Below are 27,348 nucleotides of genomic sequence, written 5' to 3' on the forward strand. Positions count from 1 at the left end.
CATTCAAATAGCGCGTTGAGATGAATCTAAGCCGCTTCCAATATATCTGGACCCCGGGGGGACAGTGGGGGGACAGTGGGGGGACAGTGGGGGGACAGTGGGGGGACAGTTGTAACAAGTCGCCAGTGGCCTCCGAACAACAGTAATCCTTTCCACTGACCTTCCTTATTTCCAGGGTAGTAAAGCTGTTCGCACATTAAGTGGCAATAGATCGACGGTATACTATACACGGTATAGGGGTGGACTGAAATGCAAACGACTACGTAGGCAAGTTGAAATCCTATCCATTGCACCATTATCATAATATCCTTTTTTTGTATTTATAGATTAGCGTTTGGCCGCAGACAGACTTGCTGGCAAGTGATGTTACTCATGCTGCAGCCTAAGGTACCTAGCCTAACAGTGAGTGATAGTGAAGTCAGTCAGTCAGTCGGTCAGTGAGTTAGTGAAGTGGTGATTATAAAAATAATATTCGGCAGAGTTTGTTGTGGGCTCTTCTCACTGGGCGCCTTCGGAACTTTCGCAGCTCGAGTTTTAAGCTTACGTAATTAATTATGGTGGCAATAACTAACATCTTACAAACCCAAAAATTTACCATAAAAAGCGTACAATCGTACAATAGTATCTTTACCTCCTTTGAATAAATTATTTGACTTTGACTTTGATAGAGCGCGCTTGTGGTGTGAGGGTGTGAGGGTGTGAGGCTACTCGCCGACTAGTGACTAGTGACTACTCAACAACCATCACCAAACCATTTATAGGTACAGGAATTATTTTGCGTGTCAATTTATAATAACCTAAGTTGAACTTTAGTTTTATTGTTCACCTAAATCACCGTAAAATTGTATATCTTGCCCCGAAGGCAGTGTGCGAGCAACGTGAGGCCCTGGACACAAATGTCCGTCCGTCGCCCGGCGCGCCCTTCGTGAGTTCGTGACGTCACGCGATACTTTCCTCGTTTTAATCCTTCACAAAATTAAATTGCCTTTTCGTCTAACAAGAGGCCATAACGAGGCGCTTTATAGGCTCTCTTCGCCGAGGCCGGCCACCCAACGTAACTGATTATATAGCGCCTTCGGTGTTCAATGTAAAACAATAAAAATATATTATCAGCATAATGTAAACTGTACATATTTTTTTATGAAAATATTTTTTATTCACTCCTAGGTTAAATTTCCCCGAGCGAAGCTTCGCTAGGAACTTTTGAAAATCGGTATGGGAGTGGATACTCGAAAATCTTGAAACACGTAGGTATAGTACCCGACAGGTCGAGATAGCAACCGTCCCGGTGCGGGCGAGCGCGGGTGACGTGCGGGTGTGCGGGGCGTCCGTCCGCCTCATACCCGGATTGCCATCTCAACTTGTCACGGACTATACTTATTCGTATCTCTTCACTTTTGATCGAAAGATTGCAAACTTCCAAGAAAGTTTGTTGAAGCTTTTAAGGTTAAGATAAGGCGAAATTTCCTAACTCCACTGATTGTTAAGTACATTACAGTACAGTACGACATTCCTCGACGCAACAATGTCATCTCCTACAGAGTCAACCTCGCTGCCGACACAAACGTTATCAACAAGAAACTCTTGATCTCGGCGTTTTATCTATAGGCCAGTAAATAGAGCATTTAACCTCGCACTCCGATCCAGTTTTAATTTTTTTTAGGTTAAGGGTCACTTCTATATTTACAAAGTACTCTGTGGGTCACTTACTGACCATAAACTTACAAAATACAAGATCCAGGTGGAGCTTCGATCGCAATCTTGCAGGAAAGTTTTTGGCCGATATCTCGGAAACTATCCGCTTTAGGGCAAAAGTTATGTAAACCGTTAGTGTAGAAAATAAAATTTTGCATCTTTCGTTGCCTGTAAACTTTTTTGTAAAACTTACCGTTTATGATTTCAGGGTTTTCAGATTTTGCCCCATATGTCTGCTACAAGACATACCTACCTGCCAAATTTCATGGTTCTAGGTCAACAGGAAGTACCCTGTAGGTTTCTTGACAGACACGACCGACAGACAGGCAGTCAGGCAGACAAACAGACAGACAACGAAGTGAACCTATAATAGGGTACCTTTTTCCTTTTTGAGGTACGAAACCCTAAAAAGGCACATTCGAAAAGTTACAGGTCCGGAAACGAATCCCCAACCTCCCGAATAGAAGCCATCCGTCTTCACCACTAAGCTAACACTGCTCTAAGGTGTTATTCTTGTTCGTGGTAGCCGGTAGCACTGTTGGCAGAGCGGTCGCGGTCATCACGAAGCAACGTCTCTGAGGGCAGATGTTATACGCCTCACGAGCTAGGTGTTGTAGTCCGCCTTCAACCACAGCTATTGGCACAAGTGTACAGCACAGTTGGCACTGACTCCTAATGTAGCTATCCGAGCCCGGTGCTCGGAGCCACGCTATCAGCTATCAGCTATCAGCTATCAGCTATCAGCTATCAGCTATCAGTGCAGCATCAATAACACATCACGCAGCCGCCTGCCATTACATCTGATACGTGTCTGACATGTGAACTGTTTCCTTTTCTTTATGTAGGAGGAAGAGCGATCAATAAGAATATAGGATGATATATGTAATGCCTTGTATGCATGTGCCGAGACATGCATCCCGCATCGCTCAACGTGCCCAGTGCCCAGTGCCCAGTGCCCAGTGCATACCTTGATAGCTTGAGTATTGGACTATCAGGGGCCTAAATAAGAGCTCTGTCTTGTCTTACTCTAGTCACTGTTAATTTAGCTTACTCATGAGAGTTAGCGTGTAAAAAAATATGGCAAAAATATGTTTAGGTCAGATTATTGGTTCAAACATACAATAGCTATCACATTTATGTTACCTAGTTTAAATTCTTTACGATTATTTAACTGGCACGTGCTGTCCTCATTTCATTTCAAATTCATTTCATTTTCATTTGATGACCACTATAACAAGCTACTATATATAAAAGATAAAAATCGCGCTTGACGTCAGTTTTCGGTTTACTACTTTTACTGCCAAAATTTTGCAAAAATTGGAAAACTGATTGAAATACTCAAAGTTAAGGAAACATAATAAATTCACCCACATTGGTACACCTAAGTAGTAACCTATATTCCTACTTTATACGTCTCTACCTATAACCTAGGTCTACAATAGTAAGTACTATTTATTAGATAATATAATATTCTGTGCCTTTACGCCCATGTCCTGGAATCTCCGGGGACTGAGGAATTGTTCCAACTTTTTAACATTCGATTTAATCAAGTTTTTCATCAAAAGTATCAGAGCACCCCATTTTGTTAACCCTTCCACATCGTAGATACATAGGGCTCAAAACCCATGTAAATTAAACTTTTCAAGTATTTACATATCAAAGGTTCTTTATTATAATAACATTTTGCGGATTTTTTACAATTTGAATACATATTTATGTAAGCAACTTAGGAGGTGCGAAGGAACGATGACCGCTCTGTTGTGAAATGTTTGTAAGAGGCGAGTGTTATCTGTAGCCACTAGCCAGCGTCCACATCTCCATCTCAAGGGTTGGGCACACACACCGCGTAACGGCAGCGATAAACTCCTACAACTTTATGGAGGCGTTCATAGAATTGAGCATGCGTGATAGCCGCAGTCCGCAGTATGAAATTATTTATAAGTTCCTTGTACTACAAGAACAATCACGCGTTTAAAGTAGAGCGTGGGTCGTGGCCAGAGCGGTAAGCGTGGGTCGTGGCCAGAGCGGTAAGCGTGGGTCGTGGCCAGAGCGGTAAGCGTGGGTCGTGGCCAGAGCGGTAAGCGTGGGTCGTGGCCAGAGCGGTAAGCGTGGGTCGTGGCCAGAGCGGTAAGCGTGGGTCGTGGCCAGAGCGGTAAGCGTGGGTCGTGGCCAGAGCGGTAAGCGTGGGTCGTGGCCAGAGCGGTAAGCGTGGGTCGTGGCCAGAGCGGTAAGCGTGGGTCGTGGCCAGAGCGGTAAGCGTGGGTCGTGGCCAGAGCGGTAAGCGTGGGTCGTGGCCAGAGCGGTAAGCGTGGGTCGTGGCCAGAGCGGTAAGCGTGGGTCGTGGCCAGAGCGGTAAGCGTGGGTCGTGGCCAGAGCGGTAAGCGTGGGTCGTGGCCAGAGCGGTAAGCGTGGGTCGTGGCCAGAGCGGTAAGCGTGGGTCGTGGCCAGAGCGGTAAGCGTGGGTCGTGGCCAGAGCGGTAAGCGTGGGTCGTGGCCAGAGCGGTAAGCGTGGGTCGTGGCCAGAGCGGTAAGCGTGGGTCGTGGCCAGAGCGGTAAGCGTGGGTCGTGGCCAGAGCGGTAAGCCGTTGCGACTTGCGATGGACGCGCCACGGACGACGCTAGAATATTATACCTACACTATTAGCTACTTCCCGCGTGGATTTTTTTTAATCCAGAGAACTCTTTGATTTTCTGGGATAAAAAAATAGCCTATATCACTCTCCAGTGCCCTGTTTATCAAACATTACAAGTCTACAAGCTACAAGTTACAAGTTACAAGAACTTTTTTACAAACTCTTGTAAATTATGTTTATCAAATAATTTCACAAGATTTGTAGGATTTTACAAGACTTGTAGAACTTGTATTTTTAATTTATAACACTTTATTTTTGCTAAATAAATGCTAAATTGCAAAATAATTTTTCAACCGTAATAAATGACGATAAAATAGAAATTACGGTACCATAACTAGTCAAGTTATTGTTAAAAATAATTTTATTTTTCAAATAATTTAATTTTGTGTTAAATAACCTATTTGTAAAACCTGTTGCTTCTTATTTTATTTACCTATCTACTTTTATTTATTCTATTTCGGTACACCAACAGAAAGTACCGACACAAAAAGTTTAAATTAAAAATATTACATTCTTTTTCATGAATTAAGGTTAGACTTAAAATTTGAAAAAAAGGATAGACTTTAAAAAATTTCGCTATTCGAATTACACTGCATAAAATGGCGAAATCTGATTCGAAAGTTACAATTATTCTTCAATTAAGTAATTCGTGACAAAAAAGATATTTTATTTGGCGCATTTACTGATAAATTATCTAAAGACCAAAAAATAGCAGAGTGGAAAAAGATACTATTGCTATGTCAGTCGCTTGGACTTGTATCTGCCGAAAAAGATTATGCCAGCATACTCGTATGTACATGAGACACGTTTTGGTCAAATTTAAAAAGAGCAGCATTGATAAGTTTAATAAAATTACACCTTTGAATTATTTTATAGATATTTTACCTATTTACTACTAGGTACTAGATAATTTAATTATTCTTTTATATAATATCATACTTGCATACAACTTGTAAAATAAATTAAGAGTCAACGGAGGCTCTCCAACTTTTTCGTTACAAGTTACAAGCTACAAGTTACAAAGGCATTTTTGATGAACAAAACCACAGATACAAGTGTGAAAAACACTTGTATTACAAGTGATATTACTCGTAGCTTGTAGTTTACAAGTGTAGTTTTGATAAACGCATTCTTGTAAAAATGCAAAAATTTACAAGAGAAACGCTTGTAATACAAGGCTTGTAACGTTTGATAAACAGGGCACTGGTCTTTAACTATATCCATGCAAAAATCACATTGATACGTTGCTTCATTGCGGCGTCATTAAAGGACAAACCAACAAACAAAAATCCACTTATAAATTTTAGAATGTGTATAGTGATGAAAATGCATGGCATCACTTCCGATCCCGATGTATGTTTTGCCGTGCTGCTATACCTTCTCGCGTCGCTGTCGTCGCTGGTTCGTGTTTGTTCAGACCTTTATATTTTATCTCCCGCCCACTCAACAGCTTCTCATACACTATACACGATTAGTGCGCCGGTGGCAGGTAACAGGTAAGCCGTTCGAGGAATGTATCGGATACTTACAAGACGCGTTGTGGTGTAGACTGGAAAGTGTAAACAGTAAACAGTTCGGGCAGCTACTGGCCATGTGGCTAGTTTTTGAAGCTCATCTCAAGAGCTTCGATGAATTTTGTATTAGCTGAGTCAGTGCTAGAGTGCTATTGGGCCATTACTCGATAAATACTAGGAATGAACTGTTTCATAGATATTATGGATCCATGTGTTTGGATTAATCATCAGTACAAATAGCACGAGTTTTTACAGTTATCGAAAACGTAAATCGACGCGAGATTCTTTCACAAATAAGCACCCAGCGGGCAGCGGGCCAGCGCAGCACTCGTCGCGAAATCTGACCCATTAGGAGTATGGCTTTCATGAAATTACCATACCCCTTCCAGGTTAGCCCGTTTCCATCTTAGACTGAATAATCATTTACCACCAGGTGAGATCGCAGTCAAGGGCTAATTAATGTGTATCAGAAAAAAACTCTAGATATTCTCTTGCTCTCTCTCTCTGCGAGTCTTCATCGTTGATTGTGATCGATTTAATTGATTACATAACGCCAAGGGGTTTTTTAGGATAATAATGCAGTGAGCTTCCAGATCAAATCAAATCAAATCATTTATTGTAAGTAGGTAGGTAAGTACTATTGTACACTTTTGATGGTCAGTTGTTGGATTTGTGGGAAGAATTAGTGGCGATAACTTAAAACTAAAGCTATCAATATTAGCAAAACCTTATTAAAGTTAGAATTATTATAGAATGTACGGTTTAAAAACAAGCCTCTACGTTGATTTTGCTTTGTAGTTTTTATAATATCGAAAATTCGAAACTCACGAAAACGATAGTAGTTTTCGAGATAAGTAGAGTCGTACTAGTGGTACAGTAATAGGTATGCCTTTCAAGTGTCAGTAATGTGCGATTTGGTGCCGACCCTATTCCGTATGTGTGTATGTGTGTATGTGTGTATGTGTGTATGTGTGTATGTGTGTATGTGTACCGCAACGCGCTGCTTGTGTTGTTGATATTCATCTGCTGTACACCAAAATGTACATCGCTAAACGTTTATCAATTTGCAACAATTTCATCCGTTGTACAATAATTTCGTCCTTGAATATGAAGCTTATTTTATTCTTTTGGTTAATAATAATTACTTAAACGTTATCAAAATCTAAACACTCGTTTTTTTTTTAATTCAACGCCGAATTGATTTTGAAGAGACTTTGCAAGGACGGATATTCATGTTGTTCTTCTTCGTTCCACTCGTTCCTTCGTTCGTTCCATCGTCGTCGTCCCGTAGGAAAGCGATGCATAAAATTGTTTTCATCAATAAATAGATTGATTCAAGAGACAGCTTTATACTATAGTTTAATATTGATTTGTGTTAATTTGTTGAAACGTGGCGATAATTATTATTCAAATGAGAGCTTTCATCGAAAATATTGTCTTATTCTTTTGAAATACTTATAACAAAATGAGCACACTGACACCACGTTAGTACTTAGTATGTACCTACATTGTACTGGTACTGGTGTGAAGCCGGGGCGGGTGGCTAGTGTGTTCGGCCGACGCGCGACGCCACGCGTCACTAATGAGTGTGGCTGCAACAAGGAAGCGTCTTTGTCTCCACACAGCGGAGTTGCGTCTCACTCGTACTCGTATCTCAGCTCTTTGTGTTTATGCCGTTTTATTTGTAAAACACGGCACACGAAACAAATAGAAACATTTATATTTAAACAAACCGTTACCTACTGGCACTTTTGAATCCTCATACGGCATACCATACGAGTGTATGTATGTAACTACTCATGTGCTGTTGGTTCGGAAGTTCTGCACAGTGCGAGATCGACATTCCAGCATCTTGGACCCTAATCTCTATCGATTCTTCCAACTATGTACCCCACCTATAAGCTGTGATAGCCTAGTGGTTAGGACGTCCGCCTTCTAATCGGAGGTTGGGGGTTCGATCCCGGGCACGCACCTTTAAATTTTCAGAGTTATGTGCGTTTTAAGTAATTAAATATCACTTGCTTTAACGGTGAAGGGAAACATCGTGAGGAAACCTACATGCCTGAGAGTTCTCCATAATGTTCTCAAAGGTGTGTGAAGTCTACCAATCCGCACATGGCGAGCGTGGTAGACTGTGGCCAAACCCTTCTCACTCAGAGGAGAGCCGTGCTCTGCAGTGAGCTGGCGATGGATGATCATGATGATGCTCACTGAGTTATTGCGATGACTCTATCACCCACTATATGAATATTATGTCATATTATTTTGGTACTTTTTTATTCTCATACAAGTGAGCTCATACCTGTGATCTCACGTGATGGTACCTAAGTGATGGTGCAGTGTAAGATAGCAGCTGACTTGGGGTATAGCAAGTCACAGCAGCACAGCAGCACAGCAGCACAGCAGCACAGCAGCACAGCAGCACAGCAGCACAGCAGCACAGCAGCTCGGTTCCTACCCACTACCTACGAGGCACGCGCCACTGGTCACGTCTGTATAAGGATCTATGGCCGCTAGTGTTATCCGTTTCAACGTTTTTGTGCCTGTAGCCATAGATAGCGTTCTCCGCAGGAGGCACATTCCTGTAGGTCCGAAATTGTCCTCACAAGTCCTCTTATCGTTAGTGAGCACACCACGGCTATAGGCTATAGGTCTGAGATCGACCTCGAACGGTATTATTGTACCGTTTGGAACAGAGAAAAATGTTGTTCTGTTATCTCTTAAGTAGTTTTGTTGTTTGAAACAACAAACCTTGTAACCCTTAATGTACTTAGTTAAGTTCTTTTTATTTGTCAAGATATTTTGCAAATGCTGTGTACACATTTTATAGATACATTTATCAGCCTGTGTTTGTTTATAAGTGTCGTAGTTTGTGTTCAATTAATGTATTGTATGTGTTCCTAATAAATAAATAAATAAATAAATCCCTTCAATAGGTAGTGATGTGGAAGGGGTTTTGTTCTGTAAAAAAATCTGCATTACATTCTTTTTCGCTATGAAGAGAAGGAATTAACTCTACAGCCTCCCGGACGCAATGGTTATAATAAGTGGAACATCTCGGCTTCGATTCCTGTCGATGGCAAATTAGGAATTTATAATTTTTAAATTGTCTCTGGTCCGGTCTGGTGGGAGGCTCCACCAGCAAAGCGTTCTCCAAGCGTTTCAACTTCCGGTACCTACAATGCTTCGAAGAAGCGAGTGTACTGAAAACTGTCATGCTTTTCTCCTTCCAAATTAGCCTGCTTCCATCTTAGACCGCCTCGTCACCAGCAGGTGAGATTGCAGGCAAGGGCTAACTTCTTATTGACTAAAAACAATTGCACATTTTATTTTATTTTTATTTTATAAAAATAGTAGCCATGTTAACGACTAATATTCCCCCTTCTGCTCCAACTAAGCGTAAAGCCTGTGATAGGAGTAGGTACAACAATGTGCAACGGATGGATCTCTCGGATTTCAATGCACTACTCATGTCAGTCGTTGAACTAAGACTAGCATTTAGTGCACTACTTTATGGTGACAGCTGCTATACGAGAGTGCACTCGACGCGACATGTGAGACTCGGGCGCAGGCGCCGCGTCGCCCTACTGAGATAACGTAATGAGTCGGAGGCACATCTCGCACAGAGCACACTGTGCTGACTGCTGACTGCTGACTGCTGACTGCTGGGTGACTGACGTGCCGATAACACCAACAAAATGCGTCAAAGCGCTTAAGTACTGCGTTTTATTGTGAGGGTCGTTTCACGTCCGAGCAGATGGAAAGCAATTAACCCATAGATAGTCAGAACTATCGCGCTTCTAAGTGAATACATATTATGGTGCTCTAGTTTTTCGAACTTTGAATTGTTACAAAGCTTTAAAACTCATGCTCTCAATATCTAAATTACATACAAATCGCGGTAGAAGGTAATGTATGTACATCGGCCTTTAGAATGACATTTCGGCTTTGTAGAGCGTTGTCTCTGTCACTCATACTGTCTCAGCGACAGAGACAATGCTCTACAAATCCGCTATCTCCTTCTTTCTGCCGCGTACTAACCTTGTGTTACGAGAACAAATAATCGTCCTTTCATTCAAATAACAAAGATGCACACAAACCGACTGGGACTGGAGCCTTTGGACTAAACATTGAAACCCAAATGATTCCATCTCATTATTATTCAACACGTTCGATCATAGAGCAGAAACAAAGTTAAAAACTTTGTTTCTGCTCTATGCGTTCGATCGAGCATCACACACACACACACACACACACACACACACACACACACCTATCGCGACATGGATCCTCGTGATATTGAAATCTCAACTCATAAATCGTGTAGTCAATCCCCTACAAATCATACAATACTCAATACTATAAAGCTTCAAGTCCATAGATAGATACACTAGGCATTTCTACCCATAATATAAATGCAAAAGTGTGTTTGTTTGTTGGTCTATTCTTCAATTCCGTCGCAACATATCAGATCAACGTGTTTTTTTGCACGAGTATAGATAAAGACCTGTGTGAAGTGAAAGAGTGTGACATAGCCTACTTTTTATCGCGGGAAATCAGAGAGTTCGCAGTCGCACGGGTGACGTATTGGAACCCTGAATCCACGAGGACGACGCGCGACGTGGCGGCCATCGCCCGTACTCAATACTACAAAGCTTGAAGTCTATAGAATATAGATAGATACAATCACATGAGTAGATATCTATTCGTGTGGATACAATAGCGTATGCCGGTTAATAGATTATCTGCTATTGTCATGCGCGTGTAGGGGACGGCGGGCGGTGTGCGCGCGCCGCGCGGCTCGCCGAGTGAGTCCGACGTCTGCGGCGGCTTATCTCTGCCCGGCGCACCGCCCGGGGCTGCTGATAACGCCCTGGGGAGCTTTGCCCTGGGAGTTTCCAAATTAAACGTGCCCACGCGAGGGTCTATTGTATGCTAAATTAAATTTATCTAACGAAGCATTTTGTACGTACTAAGCCATAGTAATCACGTGTCTATCGAAAGGATAGGGCGTAGGTATTTGGTTGGATTTTGGGTGACCCGTATCAGTTCCTATAAGGTAGGTCGCGATGGCGTCCAGGCGTGGACTGCGAGTTGCGACGCACAATACTCGCTGTAAGAGAGGCGAACTGGTTGGATCGATTTTCAGTATTTTATTGACAAATTCTTTTTAGGTTAAGCCTGGAGTTAGCTAGGTTTATAGAGTAGGCAACTGGCAAGTATAAGTTAGTTATAATAAATAAATAATAAAATAAATAAATAATTTTTATTTCAGGCAATGAAAATACAACCCATAACAATATACACAGTATGAAGCGGATTAAATTAATATTAGAATTGATTAGAATATAATATAAATGTAAAAAAATGGAGCTAACAATTTAAAAAAAAATCTAAGTAAAGGTGTTATTGTCGCACCGATGCAGGTTGGACCAATGCTTTGTAAAAGGATTACTAAGGTCCTCTACAACAGCACACAAGATAGCGTTTGTACTGTGTGTCAGTCTTTTCCAGAAGGTTAAAGGGGAAGTTATAGTGTAACAGGTCATTGTTCTCTAGCCAGTTAAAGCTCATTTGCATATAAAGTGAAGTCCAATGATTTAGGATGAACCAACACCCTCACAGACCTTCGCGGACCCTCACAGACCCTCGCGACAAGGGATTAGCAGAGGGATCAAATTGACTGCGTTACGTGCCCCTGTTACCATAGTTAATTATTTCTATGTATTTGACACGCAAATCTTAGCTGGTTCGAGCTCTTGTATTCCGAGCCCATGGTACTTGGGTACTTACCTACCTAGTAGAACAGAAAGACTTTCAAAAGAGCCTATAAAGGTAACTTACAATTAATGATTTGTTTTACTTCAATTCTTAATAACCATACTTTTATCCTGGAAAATCGAACATACCTACTTCTTATCCCGGAAAATCGAAATGGGTTTCCTTGAGATTTTTAAAAACCTAAATCTTAGCGGAATTGTGGGCATCTTCTAGTAAATCATAATGCAAACTTTCATTATAAAGCGCTTTCAAATGAAAGAATTAACAATTAATTATTTATTTTTAATGACGAATATAAAATACATATAGCTACGTAGGTACCTATCGAAGAAGAATATTAAACTGTTAATGCAATATAATGTTAATTAACAACATGATGAATGTCTGTTTGGAGCCTGTACTGAAGTGCGCATAAATCACAGCTGCGCGCGCAGTTCTAATCGGCGCGACGGCGACGCGGCGTGACGCAGACGTCGCGCCGTCCGCGTGCCAGCTGCTTGCACTCACTTGATAGTTAAGTGGAAGGGGCTCTACAGACGGCCCTACACAATGAGCCATAAACATAAGCATTTCGCTAAATAGGTACTTAGTTCGTGGCTAGTTACCACTTACCACCCTCCGAGCAAAGCCATCATATTCTGTGGCTAACCTACTGCGTTTGGTTCGACCCCGCGTAGAAATATGAGTTTCCACACGGCATCGTACCGGAAAGCCAAATCGCTTAGCGCCATGGCTTTGTCGGTAGGGTGGTAACTAGCCACGGCCGAAGCATTTTACTTGCTAGAGGATTAATTTTGGTTCAAGTGCCATATTGAAAATCAATTCCGGAGTAAAAGTCTGTATCCTAATACAATAACAATATTTGCCGTGAGGGCTTTTTGTACTTACTTAGCGCCGGAGTGCTTTCACTTTGTGCCTCTCCCTCCCGAAGTAAGTTGTGCCTACCTCGCTAAATAGCTTTGTGAGCTGGTTAACGTACCTACCTCCTACCTTTATACCTCTGTTGGTCTTTATTTCTTGTACATACAAACATTGTAACAGGACTTGGGTATCGTTATATTATTATATTTTTGACTTTTTGAGTAGGTAAGTAGGAACGTAGTACGTACCAAGAATTAATGCACCAGTAAGTAAAAATCTGAAACTGTGAATTTAGGGTTAGATCACACAAAAAAAAATTAAATTTATTTTAATTATAATTTTAAGTAATCTCTTTTGGCCTTCTGTTATAACTAGATTTAAATTTAAATAATAATTATGTATTTACGCTGTTGATCACTTTCAAATAAACAAAAAAAATTGTGGTCATGAAGTAATAATTAGTATTTTCAACTTTTGAAGTGAGTGGTGACTATATCAAGTGGGGCATCATATGAAACATCTTCACCTGCACATTCTAAAACAGATTATATTTATTTTTTGTTAAATCTGTAATACATAAGGAACATCTAGCAATTCTGCTATATATAGATTATAGGTATTTCAAAATCTATTACTTAGTTCTGTTCAGGGTAATGTGGCACCAAATTTGTTGTAGGTACATCAATGTAGTTGTTCCTCTGTTTAGTTTCCTCTATTTCGTCTTCTATTAGAATGCTTCATCATTTACCATCTGCCCGCTGTTCGATCTCAGCTAATCGTTTCCGCGTACCGAAACAAATAAATGTTTGGCGACTCCGCTCAGTATCTATCCGTATCTATTAGATAACGTACCGCGTGTGTGACTGCGTTAACCTTTGCGTCCACCTACGTCCTACACCAACCGATAAATATCTTCACAGCTAGGGTTGCCACACGTCTACTTTCTTACACAAATATTTACACGGTTGCCCAAAAAAGGAGAGTTTTTGTCGACTTCCCAGGCGCCGTGGTGATTTTGTAATCTTATAAGTGGGCAGTCCCGGGTTCGATTTCGGGCAGAGGCAATTAGGAAATTTATAATTTCTAAATTGTCACTGATCTTGTCCGCGCACAATGCCGTGTAGAAACCTGCCAAGAGTTGCTCTTACGTTATGTTTTTAATGGATTTACCAAAGGAGCGCAGTTCAACTTTCGTTTAGCGGCAACCCTGCGTGCCTGCAAGAGAAGTGAGCTTTACATATTGTTATGCAATGGGATTTACTGCGAACTCTGCGCCACTCAGTAGAGAGTAGAGACATTACTTTCTCTTTCCGTGCGAGTTGCGACAGTCGACACGTTGTATCGCCTCACGGTAATCTTACGTACGTAGGTACATACAAAATATTATGTTTGACAATAACATATACAAACCGGTCACGTGCGAGTCGAACTCGCACACGCAGGGTCCCGTACCATCGTACAAGAAATTACACTTTTTCAAAGTTTTTGTGATGTAACCACAAAACAGCTTTCGGATTTTTCCCTTTGCCAAATTTCATAATTTTAGGTCAACCGGAACTACCCTATAGGTTTTGACTCCCTTGACGGGTCTTAACAAAGACGTAAGAGGTCCTATAAGGATTCCTTGTTCCTTTTGAGGTACGGAACGCTAAAAACCTTTTATTTGGCAAAAATTACATAAAAAAAGTTTTACTTTAATATTTATTTAATTGAAATTAGACATCCATGGTGACTAGATATTTACCTAGCCACCGCCTAGTAACATTTAATCTTTACCTACCTAGACTATAATAGATTTTCGCGGAACAACTTTCCTTAAAAGGTAAAATTTTCTTGAACCGATTTAATCGTTTAGATCATCGGCTCTTGATATGGACGGCTGTAATAAATATATTTAGTGTCAGGTAAATTGGCAAAAAGCGCTTACACTGCAATGGTTAAGTAGGCGTCGCTCTCCTGTTCTGAGGGTCGGGGATTCGATATGCACTGTGCGTGTGAAGCAACTAAAATATAGCAGATATTTAACGGCGAAGGAAACATCGTAAGTAAATTTGCACGCCTGAGAGTTTCGTAATGTTCTTGGCGGTATGTGAAGTCTGCCTCCGCACTTGGTCGGCCTCGTTCTGCGAATAGACCCAAAGATTGAACTGGCATACACTTTTACATCATTTCTATAAAAAAAAAAAAAAATTGAGTAACCTAGGTAAGTGAAGTTTTAGTAATTTTAGTACGTTTGATTTGATTACTAAACAACAAAAAACAGAAACAAAATACCAGCTTAGTGCTCAGTCGTCCCCTCCAGCCTCCAGCCTCCAGCCTCCAGCCTCCAGCCTCCAGCCTCCAGCCTCCAGCCTCCAGCCTCCAGCCAACAGGAGTTTCTCTGTCGGGCCACGACCGCGCTGCGATACAATGAACGACAGATGGCTGCTAAAGGCAGATTTACACGTGAAAGATGCCTCGTACATTTCATTGTAGTACACACTACAATAGCTTTAAATAATGGCCGCAGTAGATTTGATGACCCGAGCTGATGACCCGCCAGCAGATGTGTTGGAGCGGATATAGCGGCACGCACTATAGTAACCTTTACTTTCACTCTCACAGGATTTTTTTAAATTCAACAAGTACTTATCTACTATCAACAAGTATCAATATTTTATTTTTTTCAACTTCTCTAAAAGAAGTATTTTCGTTAGTAACAATATATGCAACTCTTTTTTAGGGTTCCGTACCTCAAAAGGAAAAACGGAACCCTTATAGGAACACTTTGTTGTCTGTCTGTCAAGAAACCTACAGGTACTTCCCCTTGACCTAGAATCATGAAATTTGGCAGGTAGGTAGATCTTATAGAAGACATGAGGGGAAAATATGAAAACCGTGAATTTGTGGTCACATCACACAAAAAAAATTAAAATTAAATTGTGATCATGAACTAATAATTAGTATTTTCAATTTTCGAAGTAAGATAACTTTATCAAGTGAGGTATCATATAAAAGGTCTTCACCTGTGCATTCTAAAACAGATTTTTATTTATTTTTATGCATCATAGTTTTACAATTATCGTGCAAAATGTCGAAAAAATACGACTGTAGTACGGAACCCTCGTTGCGCGAGCCTGACTCGCACTTGGCCTGTTTTTTTTCTAATATCAGCGTGACAGCCCTAACTGTATGTCTTCTAAATTAAATTTTTTTTGTGTTGTTTCGGATTGACTATGCTGCGTAGGCCCTATTGGCCGCTACAGCGTCACCGGGGGGGTTGGCGAGCGCGAAGCTCCGCCTGGGGGTGAGCCCTAGGGCTCGAAGAAATAATTCGAGAGGTCGGGGGGCAACGTCCTCCTAAGGGCGCCTCCTGTGAGGCTCGGACCACGGCTTAGGATGACGTTGGGATGGGTGGAGTTGTCGGTTTTGTTGGTTAGTCCGTACGCCCCCGAGGCCGTGGCGTGAGCCCACGTCCGGGTGACGTTAGAAATCGGGGACCTCGTCTTCGCCGGCGAAGACGCTGTGATGAGGTTGAATTGTGTAGCCCTACGAGATAGGGTGCATTGTCGGTCATGATTTGATCGTCGGGGGGGGGGGTTGTATCGTCGGTTAAGGACGTGCTTAGGGCGTCTTTTATCTGGGGGGTCGTTTCGGTCAGGGGTGTAAGTCGCTGCCTCAACTATTAGGGGGTTGGGGTGTCTAATGGCTTTCTCAAAATAATTTTTGGAAAGCTGTTTAAAGTAATGAGCTATTGTCGGGAGTTGGAGGTCTCTGTGGAGGTCCACGTTGCGCATGTACCACGGGGAGCCAGTGGCCGTACGCATAAACTTATTCTGTAGGACTTGGAGAGGTTTGAGAGAGGAGGGCGGCAGGTGTGCAAATGCAACACAGGCATAAGACATTATTGGGCGGATGCACGTTTTGTATAGCGTGACTTTGTGTCGAAGTGACATTTTGCTCTTTGCGCAAATCATGGGGTAAAGACGGGAGAGCACATACGCTGCGTTCTTGCGGACTCTACGAATGTGCGCGGCGAAGCTCATCTTGTCATCAAAGGTTACACCCAAGTACTTGGTATTAGTTTGCCAGGGAATGGGGCGGTCGTAAAGAGTTATTTCAGTCTGTCGAAGTTTGTATTGTGATTTCCTTTTGGACTTTTGAAAGAGCACTGCTGCGCTTTTCTCCGGGTTAACCTCTATCCTCCAAAGGCGGAACCAGTGGCCTAGGCTACTGACTGCCTTTTGGAGTCGAGCTTTAACGTTCCGGTAGTTTAAGTCGGAGCTGTATAGAGCGGTGTCATCCGCGAACTGGGCTATATGAACATGAGGGGATCTGGGAATGTCGCTACATGTGCTACATACAATGTCTAAATTAAAAACAAGCGACGATATTTATAGTGAACTGGGTGTTACACGCGACTTCCTCCGCGAGGACAAATTATTCATTGTCTAGCAAACAATCAGTGAGTGATCGTTGTACTGACGCCTTACACTAATTCGTAACCTCCAAAGATATTTAACTATTTTGCTAACCCTATAGCGCTATTGTATAAATTGAAAAGCCCTCTTATTTACAGGTAGGGACCTTATACCTACCTCTCTATCTCTGTCCACGAGTAGGTATTTCTATATTTGATCAATCTAGCCGTGGCCGAATCCTCCCACTAAGTTTCTTACACAGGTCTAGTGCTATTTAATGACTTATTCTGATAATATTAATCAAGTAGCTTGAAGATAACCGTTTCACTATCATGAAGAATCCGCCAACTGAATTCCTAATATCGCCTCGAGCGTATATTGACTACATTGGCGGAATTCTCCAAAATACTGTGGATTATAATTCAAAAGTGAATTATAATGAAGCACACAATATTATGTTGGAACTACGTGGCAGCCGGAGCCCTACGCCACGTGGCTTACATCGGAGCCGACAAAAGAGCTTTGTGGCGAACACAATTGCATTTAGTAATAAGATAGTAGCTTTCTCTTTCCAAGTGCGATGCATTGAACCCACTGTAAGTATATACCTAGGACTCGAGAGTAGGTACCTACTCTACTGCTTTCAATAGATATTTAATTGATAGAAAGTTACGATATAATGTACAATGAAACGCGATTAGTCCTTCAACTCGTCTTGGCGAGAAGCCTCAACAATTACCTAAGTGTTAGCAGCAAATAGTATTGTTGGTCTTTTCTCTTTCTTTAGTTATGACGCTGACAAAGCCTTAAATATTAATAAGACTTTGCCAGCGTAAGTTGAATATTAGCCATGGCCCTTGAGTAACATTCCCCTTTCCTCCTTGTGCTAGGAGTAGGTACGACAATAGTGCAACGAGTGGGGTTTGAACCGGCGGCCTTTCGAATTCAGTCCGCACTCCGCACCTTTAACCGTTGAGCTATTGAGGCTATAAAGTTAGAGATTTCATATATTTTATGTACGCGAAGTTTTTTTACATTTATGTGACAGAGAAATTAATAAAATTCCACGTCTCCAAGTTTTTGAAAAAGAAACCAGAAGATATATTAGAAAATGCGTGACAGAATAATATGAAGTCTCAACTCCACTGAGTCGAACGAGATTTGCAGCAGAGAATAGGCGATGGTAATTTTGTAATATTCAAATGGTCTTATCGTTGTGCTCTCCGCAAGTAAGCTCTATAGGGAAAATTTTAAAGATAAATAGTTCTCTAAAGTGTAAACAGTACTTACCAGCTAGCTGCTGCAAGTGAAGACAGTCGTGAGGGCGTGGGTGTTTCCGCGCCTTAGGTCGTAGCTCGTAGGTAGACCAGCCCGTCACTGTGACCGTCAGCAAGAATGTGATTTGAAAGCGTTCCCAGACATGAGTGGGTGACTTAGTTGAACATTTACACATAACACTTTCAACACACATGCATGAAACGAGCCGGCCGCGGCAGTGGTTGTACTGCCATTGTATCGTAAGTCAACAAGCGGGGCGAGTCAGGAGTCAGGAGTCAGCGGGTGAGCGCCTCTGAACTGAACACTCACTGCAACAGTTTACGAGCGCCGTTAAACTTTTACGAGATCGTACAATGTGGGCTGAGGGACTGAGGGGCTGAGGGGTGAGGGGCGAGGGCGCGTCGCACACAGAGGGCGCGGTTGTCGCGATCAAATCAAATGATTTCCACACTCGTTTAGCACTAAAACTTTTATTTTCCTACTTATAAACTGGATTTTGTACACTGTACAAGTTATCACACACAATACACACTGATACACATATAGTAGCAGAAAAGGGTTAGTAGATATAGTAGCAGAAAAGGGTTAGTATATATAGTAGCAGAAAAGGGTTAGTAGATATAGTAGCAGAAAGGGGTTAGAAGGCCGGTTAGTATAGTAATCAACATGGCCACCTACTTTAGCTCTAAATACGACTCTTTTATACTTTCGAGAGAAAATAAAAAAACCGGTCAAGTGTGAGTCAGACTTGCGCCCGGGGGTTCTGGGGGTCTGTCTGTTTGTCTATCTGTCGTGTCTGTCAAGAAGATCTACAGGGTACTTCCCGTAAACCTAGAATGGTCAGTTAGGTTGGTGTTAGGGCACACAGTCAAAAACCGTGAATTTGTGGTTAGGTAGGTACCTAATCATGAATTAAAAATGAAAACGTGTTCATGAACAAATAATTAGTATTTTCAACTTTCAAAGTAAGATTACTATACCAAGTGGGGTATCAAAATGAAAGGGTTTTACCTGTTTATCCTAAAACAGATTTTTGTTTATTTTTTATGTTAAATTGTTTTTGATTCCAAAAGGTCCAAAATGTCGAAAAAATACGACTGTAGTACAGAACCATTGGTGCGCGGCCTGACTCGCACTTGGCCGTTTTTTACGTCTATGCGTGTAACTTTTCAAAATATTAATGGTCATCATTCGTCATCGAATTAACAAAAAGACATAAGCGCTTGTTGCTCAAATCGTACACTCACGTTGAGCTGAGTGCGGGTTGCGTCAGTCGACAAACGAGGCTATGATTTGTGCTGAACACTGCACATTATCTAATTACTAATGGTCCGCTACTTACCACACGCGCGCAGCACCACAGGGCATGTTACAAATAGCAAGTCAACTCTATGTCCGAGGTTGTGACGTAAGACCCTGTTCGCTAGTCCATTTTCTGCTAATCAGAGGAAATCCACGCGCGGTATACCTACCTACTGGCTATCAGCCAATATAGGGAGAAGTGGTGAATGCTCGTGAGGCGCATAACGTCCGCTCCAAACACTTCGTCAGACCACAAGAGGATTACGACGAACAAGAAGAATACCATGAGCAAATATAGAAGTTCCCGGCTCTACTCACGTGGTTAGTCGACGTAAGCCCGACAAGTTTCGAACCCATCCTGGGTCCTTTTTCACAGGGACTCAGCTCGTAGCGGTCCGTGCGGGCCGCGGCCCGAGCAGCACGCAGTCTCTACCGCGCCGCGTCGCGAGCTGTGTCGCTGTGAAACAGGACCCCAGTTGGGTTAGTAACTGACGTCGACTAACCATGTGAGTATAGCCACAAACTTCTATATTTATATATAGCTGATGACTCTGAACTGGAAACTGATTTTCCGGGATAAAACCTAGCCTATGTCACGTTCCAGGTATTCAACTATGCAGATGCAAAAAATCGCGTGAATCCGTTGCTCCGTTGCGACCACGGACTAGAGGATCTCTCCTCCGTGGTTGCCACGTTACCGAAGGACAAACCAATACACCAACAAACAAATACACTTTCGCATTTCTGAGTAATAATGGAAATCACTCACGATGGTTTAATCGCTAAAATTAATTATCATTAGTAGTCATGGAAAGTTGTCCTTGACCAAGTTTAAAGCGAAGTTCGGAAATGCGATGACTGATCAGAGATCAGTCCAACGAGCAGTTCGCACATCCGCGTTGCGCCACCATGCGCATGTTATAATGATACACCAATTTCATCACAACTGCTCTTACAGTCAGAACGTTCCTTGGAATAACATTCGATAACAGTGTGGTGTTGCGTTACCGACACGTTCTGTAACATCCGTGTAGTTTTAAGAAACTTATTTTTAAACGGTAAGTAGTAAAATAATTATTTCGTAACCGTTAACTAGGTTGTGGCGGTTACCACAATAGAAACTAGATGGCGCTGTTCAATCGATGACGTAGTCCCGAACAAATGTACCGCCGATGGTAATCGCACTAACGGAGTTTTCTGCAATCTGGACTATATATACCGTCGGCCCAGCTGGCGCTACCGAGCACAACCAACCGCTCGGTGGGAGATCTCCCCTTTGGTACGGTCGAGCCTGCACACCGCTCCCGTACAAGGTATTGAGGTCACGGAACTTTGAAGGTTCTTTTACCAAAAACAAACATACTAAGCGTATTATAGATATGTCTGCCTGTCCGAGAACGTCCGAGAGGTCATTGAACCGTGGCCTTGCATATCTGAGACGCAACACTATTTGCATACTTCCGCAACAAGGGAATGTCCGCAATGCGTCCCGCGGTTTAAGGAAGGACGCGATACATATCGATGTTACTCAAGACTGTATCGATAACTGCAATGTTTAAATGGATGCCTTAATACCTAGTGCTTATGAAATTAATATAATTATAATATTTTAAATCACATCGTACGGTGTGACTAAAATACTGGGTATTTATGTCCGCGTTTATCATTGATATGAGATTGCAGTAAGCCTTAAAGATTTTATTAGTCTTACAGTAACTGGTCGCAGCGCAGCGGGAGTATAGCCGCTTTCTTGCCGCAGTGTAGGTTGGAGCTCACAGGTTCGAATCCCACCCGGGCATATTAGTGTGATAATACATTTTTATTTATTTTTTTTAAGTTAGCGAATTAGTGTGACGTATTATCGGAAATAAGAACACTTTCGAATCGACCTTGTGTGTGAACGGTTGTAGTGGTGTAATGCAGGTACCAGCTACCTGCATAGGTGATTTTCAGAATGCATGAATGATGTAAATATCTACTTACTAGATTTTTAGTACAGTGATTTTGGAAATTATATCGTGTGCAAGCAGAAGGGGTGAGTGCTAGGCTTATAGTAAATATTATGTCTTCACGGCACCGCGGGTTGTGTAGGTACTGTGATTTGTACGTGGCATACTACAATTATAGTTTTTCTTATTTGTTAATAGCCTAACGCCACGCCCTTCTACTACGGGACCTAATAAAATTGTAAGAACAACCCTGAGATCGTCTGAGGCTAGCTTCCTTGGTGTGGAAGGGCACCTGATTACCACCTCCAACGAAAACCCTCCTGGCGCTCAACTTGCATGTAGCATGATTAAAGATTTGCAATGAACTTTTGTGTGTTTGATCTCAGCTCATTCATCAATCACGGACTCAAGACATAACAGATGGCGCCCGCGTAAAATAATAATAATTGTGACACATCTACAGTGAAGTTCTTGGTGAAAAGTAGTTAAACCACGCAGTTCGTTAGTTATATAACGTATAACTATTCAATAAGACTATTATAGGATATATTTTGTCATGCATCTGCCAATATTATTACAATGAGTTTGAGGTAACCCGCAAAATCTGATGTTAAAATTGTGAAAATAACTACCTACCTATTTTGTTTAACTTGAGGTTGATACACATTGAATCATAATCTTAGGTATTTATCCAAAAGGAATTGTAATTTGGCTATTCATAATGGTTTAAAGGTAACCCACTGACTCAACAAAATAAAAGTAAACGTTACAAGAACTATTAGGCTAGCAATATAAGGCATGCTACACACTAAGTTTAATAATTAATTTTAGTAATTAATCTAATTTAGCTTAAGTGATTCTTGTGTTAGTTAATTATAAATTATCAATGTGTATATTGTATATATTTCATGAGTTGAATGTTGGTTAGCTATTAATCGCTTCATGTTAAATGAAGTTTTAGAGAGATAAATAGCCACCGACTATCATTCTAATTTAAGTTTGCGGTGTGGTTAGCACCTTATAGGAATCAATATATTTTAATGAATTTTTGAATTATTTGTAATGCAATCTTGGAATGTTTTGTATCAAGTAATTAGGGAAATAAGTATTGACATCTTTGACATTTTTTAATTGAAATAGGATACAGTTCCTCATAATATTTTTTGTTCATTAAACGTAACTACAATCACTTTATTGAAATGGATGTAAACTTTTTATTAAAAGATGAGGTGGAATTCGAACTTGCGAGTCGAGGGGTGTATATTAAGAGTGTTGTTCCGGTTATGAAAAAGTTGTTAAAAGAGTTAATGTATTCAGAAGAAAAAGGCAACTACTCATATCAGATTAAGGCACCAAAACAAAGCTTTGAGAATCCTACAGGTGAGTTAGACGTTTGTAAATCAAAGATTGAAATTCTGTCAAGTTACATCTCCGAAATTTCAGAAAAGCCGGATAGGAATTTATTTAGGCGCTTAGTTTCTAGATTATATCATGTTAAAAATAGAATAGACTTTATAGTTCCTGATTCAGATAAAGCCACAGAACGAAGAGAAAATTATAGACTTAAAGTTGATAATCTATTAGCACAGCTCGAAGAACAGGATGATAAAATCGAAGAAGAAGGAAATCTTACCTTAGATGATAAGCGAATTTTACAGGAGACTTTAGGTACAGTTGGAGAGAGAATCGTAAAAAAGTTAGACGAAGAGTCGCAAGCCGGTCAACACTCAAGTGACATTAGTAGACATGATGATGAAGCTAATAGATCGGTAAACTTCGAAGAGAAACTGGAAACTCCGGAGCTACTTGCCACAAACATAAGGTCTAGAAAACTTGCTCGCTCATCGACTATCATTGAACATGAGGACCGTAAACGTAAGCTAGTTCCTATTAATCAGTGGGGGGTAAAATTTTCAGGAAATAATAATAAAATCAGTGTTAATGCATTTATTGAGAGGGTCAGTGAGCTTAAAGATGCTAGAAATGCTTCGGATAGGGACTTATGGCAGTACGCGATAGATTTCTTCGAAGGAGATGCACTAATCTGGTACAGAGCCAATAGGGAGAATATCCTTACTTGGGAAGAACTGACATTATTGCTGAGAAGAACGTTTGAGCCTCCATGTTACCAGGAAGAATTATTAGATGAAATTAAGGCTAGAACACAGGGAAGAAATGAATCCGCCATAATATACATATCAATAATGCAAAATATGTTTAATAGGTTACCGGAAAGAATTTCAGAACAAAAGAAGATTACGATTATTTTAAAAAATCTCCAGCCGTACTTTCAAAGGGCTATGTGCAGAGATCAGTTCTCCTCAATGGCAGACTTAACAAATGTACTGAGGGTGCTGGAAAGAACAAAGATAAGCTGTGAAAAATTCGAAGAACCAAAAACACGTAAGAACACTCTAGAGCCTGATCTTGCATATAAAATGGAAGAAGTGAAGGAGGTGAAGATGGTGGATACCAATATTTCGGCAATCAAAAGCAGTGTGGTTGAGGGAAATAAGAAACGTTGTTGGAACTGTAGAGAAACAGGACATCTATTTCGGTCATGCACAGTTCCAAAACAACGCCTATTTTGTTATAAATGTGGGCGGTTTGGGATAACGTCAAAAGACTGCTCTTGTAAGGAAAACGAGGTTGGGGAAAGCACGAAACCTGCCAAGTAAACTTTCCCCTAAGTAGAAATAGTAAAGAATGGCAGGATTGGTTAGGCGTAGTCAGCAACATGTTCGGCTTTAAGGAATTAGGTAACCTTACGTTGTCTAAAGAAAATGACAACAGATCTTATGTGATGTTGAGTATCTTAGAATATAAATGCATGGGTCTGTTAGATTCTGGTGCAAACACAACAGTGATCAACCCAAGATTTGCAGAGACCTTAAGAATGTTAGGATTAAAGTCATACGGTAAAAGCACGCCCACAAACTATATCTCGACTGCGGATGGCACTAAACATACAATATTGGATTTTTTTGATGTTCCGGTCAATTTTGATGGTCAATCTCACGTAATGTCAATGCTTGTAATGCCTGGGTTAGTACAGAATATACTATTGGGAAAGGATTTCTTTGATTTATTTGGTATTACTTTTCAGTTCAAAAGTGATATTATGCTCAAGGAAGGTGAAATAAATGCCATAAATCTGAATATTGGTAATTTGCTAGTATCACAAAATGATCTCGATGAAATTCAGCACGATGAACTTTTAAAGGTGATTGATGAGATGAAGCATACCATAGGTGTAGGACTAGGTAGAACACATCTAATCAAGCACAACATCGATACGGGGGACAACAAAGCTATTTATCAAAAGCCGTATAACTTCTCGCCCGTTATAAGGCAACAAATTGAAAAAGAATTAGATGATATGCTTGAAAAAGATGTGGTAGAACCTTCTTTTAGCTCGTGGTGTTCACCTGTCCTCATAGTAAAGAAAGCTAACGGGAGCAATAGGTTATGTTTGGACAGCAGACAACTCAACAAGGTCACCAAGAGAGACACATATCCCTTGCCTCGCGTGTCTTCCATCTTGGACAGTCTACGAAATGCTAGGTATTTGAGTACGATAGATCTGAAGGCTGCCTTTTGGCAGGTGCCATTAGATGATGCTAGCAAACAGAAAACAGCATTTGCAATACCAGGCAGGGGATTGTTCCAATTTAAGGTTATGCCATTTGGCTTAGTCAATGCTTCGCAGTCTCAGCAGAGACTAATGGATATGCTGTTCCAATCTAAGCATGAGAATGTCTGGGCATACTTAGATGATATAGTAGTATGTTCAGCATCGTTTGAGGAGCACTTAAATTTACTGCGTTGGGTCACAGGGGTTCTTGAAAAGGCCAACCTGACTGTAAATATGGAAAAATGTCAGTTTGCCAGATCTTCGTTGAGATATTTGGGATATATTATTGATAGAGATGGGTTAAGGACTGACCCGGATAAAGTCTGCGCTATCCTAAATTTTGCAAAACCTAAAAATATAAGGGAACTTAAAAGGTTTATCGGATTAGCTAGTTGGTATCGCAGATTTGTAAAGGACTTCTCTGAGATAGCAGCGCCATTGCATCATCTAACTAAAACAAAAGGTGTTTCAAAATTTAAGTGGACGGAGGAAGCGGACAAGGCGTTCCTACAGTTGAAAACACTTCTGACCACCACTCCAGTAATCACATGTCCAGATTATTCCAAGCCATTTTTTATACATTGTGATGCATCCAAGAATGGAATTGGAGCAGTACTATGTCAGAAATCGGAGGACGGTGATCAGGCAGTCGCATATTTGAGTCGTAAGCTTAATAAGCATGAAGTTAAGTACTCCACATCTGAAAGAGAACTGTTGAGTGTTGTCTTTGCCATAGAGAAATTTCGGCCATACGTTGATGGAGTTCACTTTACAATAGTAACAGACCACAGTGCGTTACAATGGTTGCACAAAATGAAGGACCCTCATGGGCGCTTAGCTCGGTGGGCAATGAAACTCCAACAATTTGATTTTGATGTGGTACATAGGCCAGGATCTTGTAATGTAGTCCCCGATGCTTTATCCCGCTCGCTAGAAGTTAACGCTATCAAGATTTTAGACAAACACAAAGATAGCTGGTACAAAAACAAGGTAAAAGACATAGAATCTGGGCGCAATAAAGATCAAAGCTGGATGGTACAAAACGGTCTACTTTTTAAGTCGGTGCCATTGAAGCAATTCCCAGCTTCCAATCGTTGGAAAATATTTGCACCTGAAAGTTTAAGGACAGAAATTTTAAGGGATTCTCACGACTCAACCATCTCTGGGCACTTTGGTGTGCGGAAAACGCTTTTTAGAATCAAACAAAATTATCACTGGCCTAATTTGCTACGAGATATTAAAGCTTACATTAATAAGTGTGAAACTTGTGCCAAAGTAAAGGTATGTCAGCAACCGTCTTTTGGAAAAATGGGACAGTACAGAGAGGTTTCAGGTCCATGGCAGATCATCTCAGTAGATTTGATGGGACCGTTTCCCAAGAGTAGAAGGTGTAACACGATGTTACTAGTCGTGACATGTTGGTTTAGCAAATTTACTCTATTATTTCCCTTACGCACCGGAAAGGCAGACAAAATTTGTGAAATACTAGAAAGCCAATTCTTGTTGTACGGGGCACCGGCAGCCATTATTTGTGACAATGGCAAGCAGTTCACATCGGAAGCTTTCAAAGAGGTGGCAGATAAGTTTAATGTAAAACTATGGTTCACACCAAATTATCATCCACAAAGCAACCCTACAGAACGGGTCAATAGAGTAATAGGCACAATGATAAGCTCATACATAAAAACAGGGAAACATTTTGATTGGGATGCTCATCTCAGACATTTAGGCCATGCCATTCGAACAGCTATTCATGAAGCTACGGGACACACTCCATCTTACTTATTTTTTGGTAGGGAAACGAGTGTTGCACCCATAAACCATTTGGAGAATATAAAGGACATTAGAGACATATTACCGATCAGAGATCAACAGCTATTCCTTAATCAGATAGAAATGAGAAATAAAATTTACAAAGAAGTTGAGAAAAAGTTGAGGATGTCGCATGATCGTAGTAAGAAATTTTATAATGAAAAACATAGATCAGCCAATTTTAAAGAAGGTGACATTGTTTGGAAACGAACCAAATACTTATCTAAAGCTACACAAAAATTCATGTCAAAACTGGCACCTAAGTTTGAAAAGGCGGTAATTACAAAGAAAATTTCAGAAAACGTTTACCGTTTGAACAACGCTTTTGGTAAGGACATCGGTACTTGGCACGCTAAGGACTTGAAAGTATACTGAGATATCATAAATGAAGTCGGTTAAAAAAAATGTAGTTACATTTTTTTGTGAGGGCGGGGATATTTGATATGAGATTGCAGTAAGCCTTAAAGATTTTATTAGTCTTACAGTAAC

The sequence above is a fragment of the Maniola hyperantus genome, chromosome 3 (assembly GCF_902806685.2).
Source record: "Maniola hyperantus chromosome 3, iAphHyp1.2, whole genome shotgun sequence".
In the NCBI taxonomy this organism is placed as follows: Eukaryota; Metazoa; Arthropoda; class Insecta; order Lepidoptera; family Nymphalidae; genus Maniola; species Maniola hyperantus.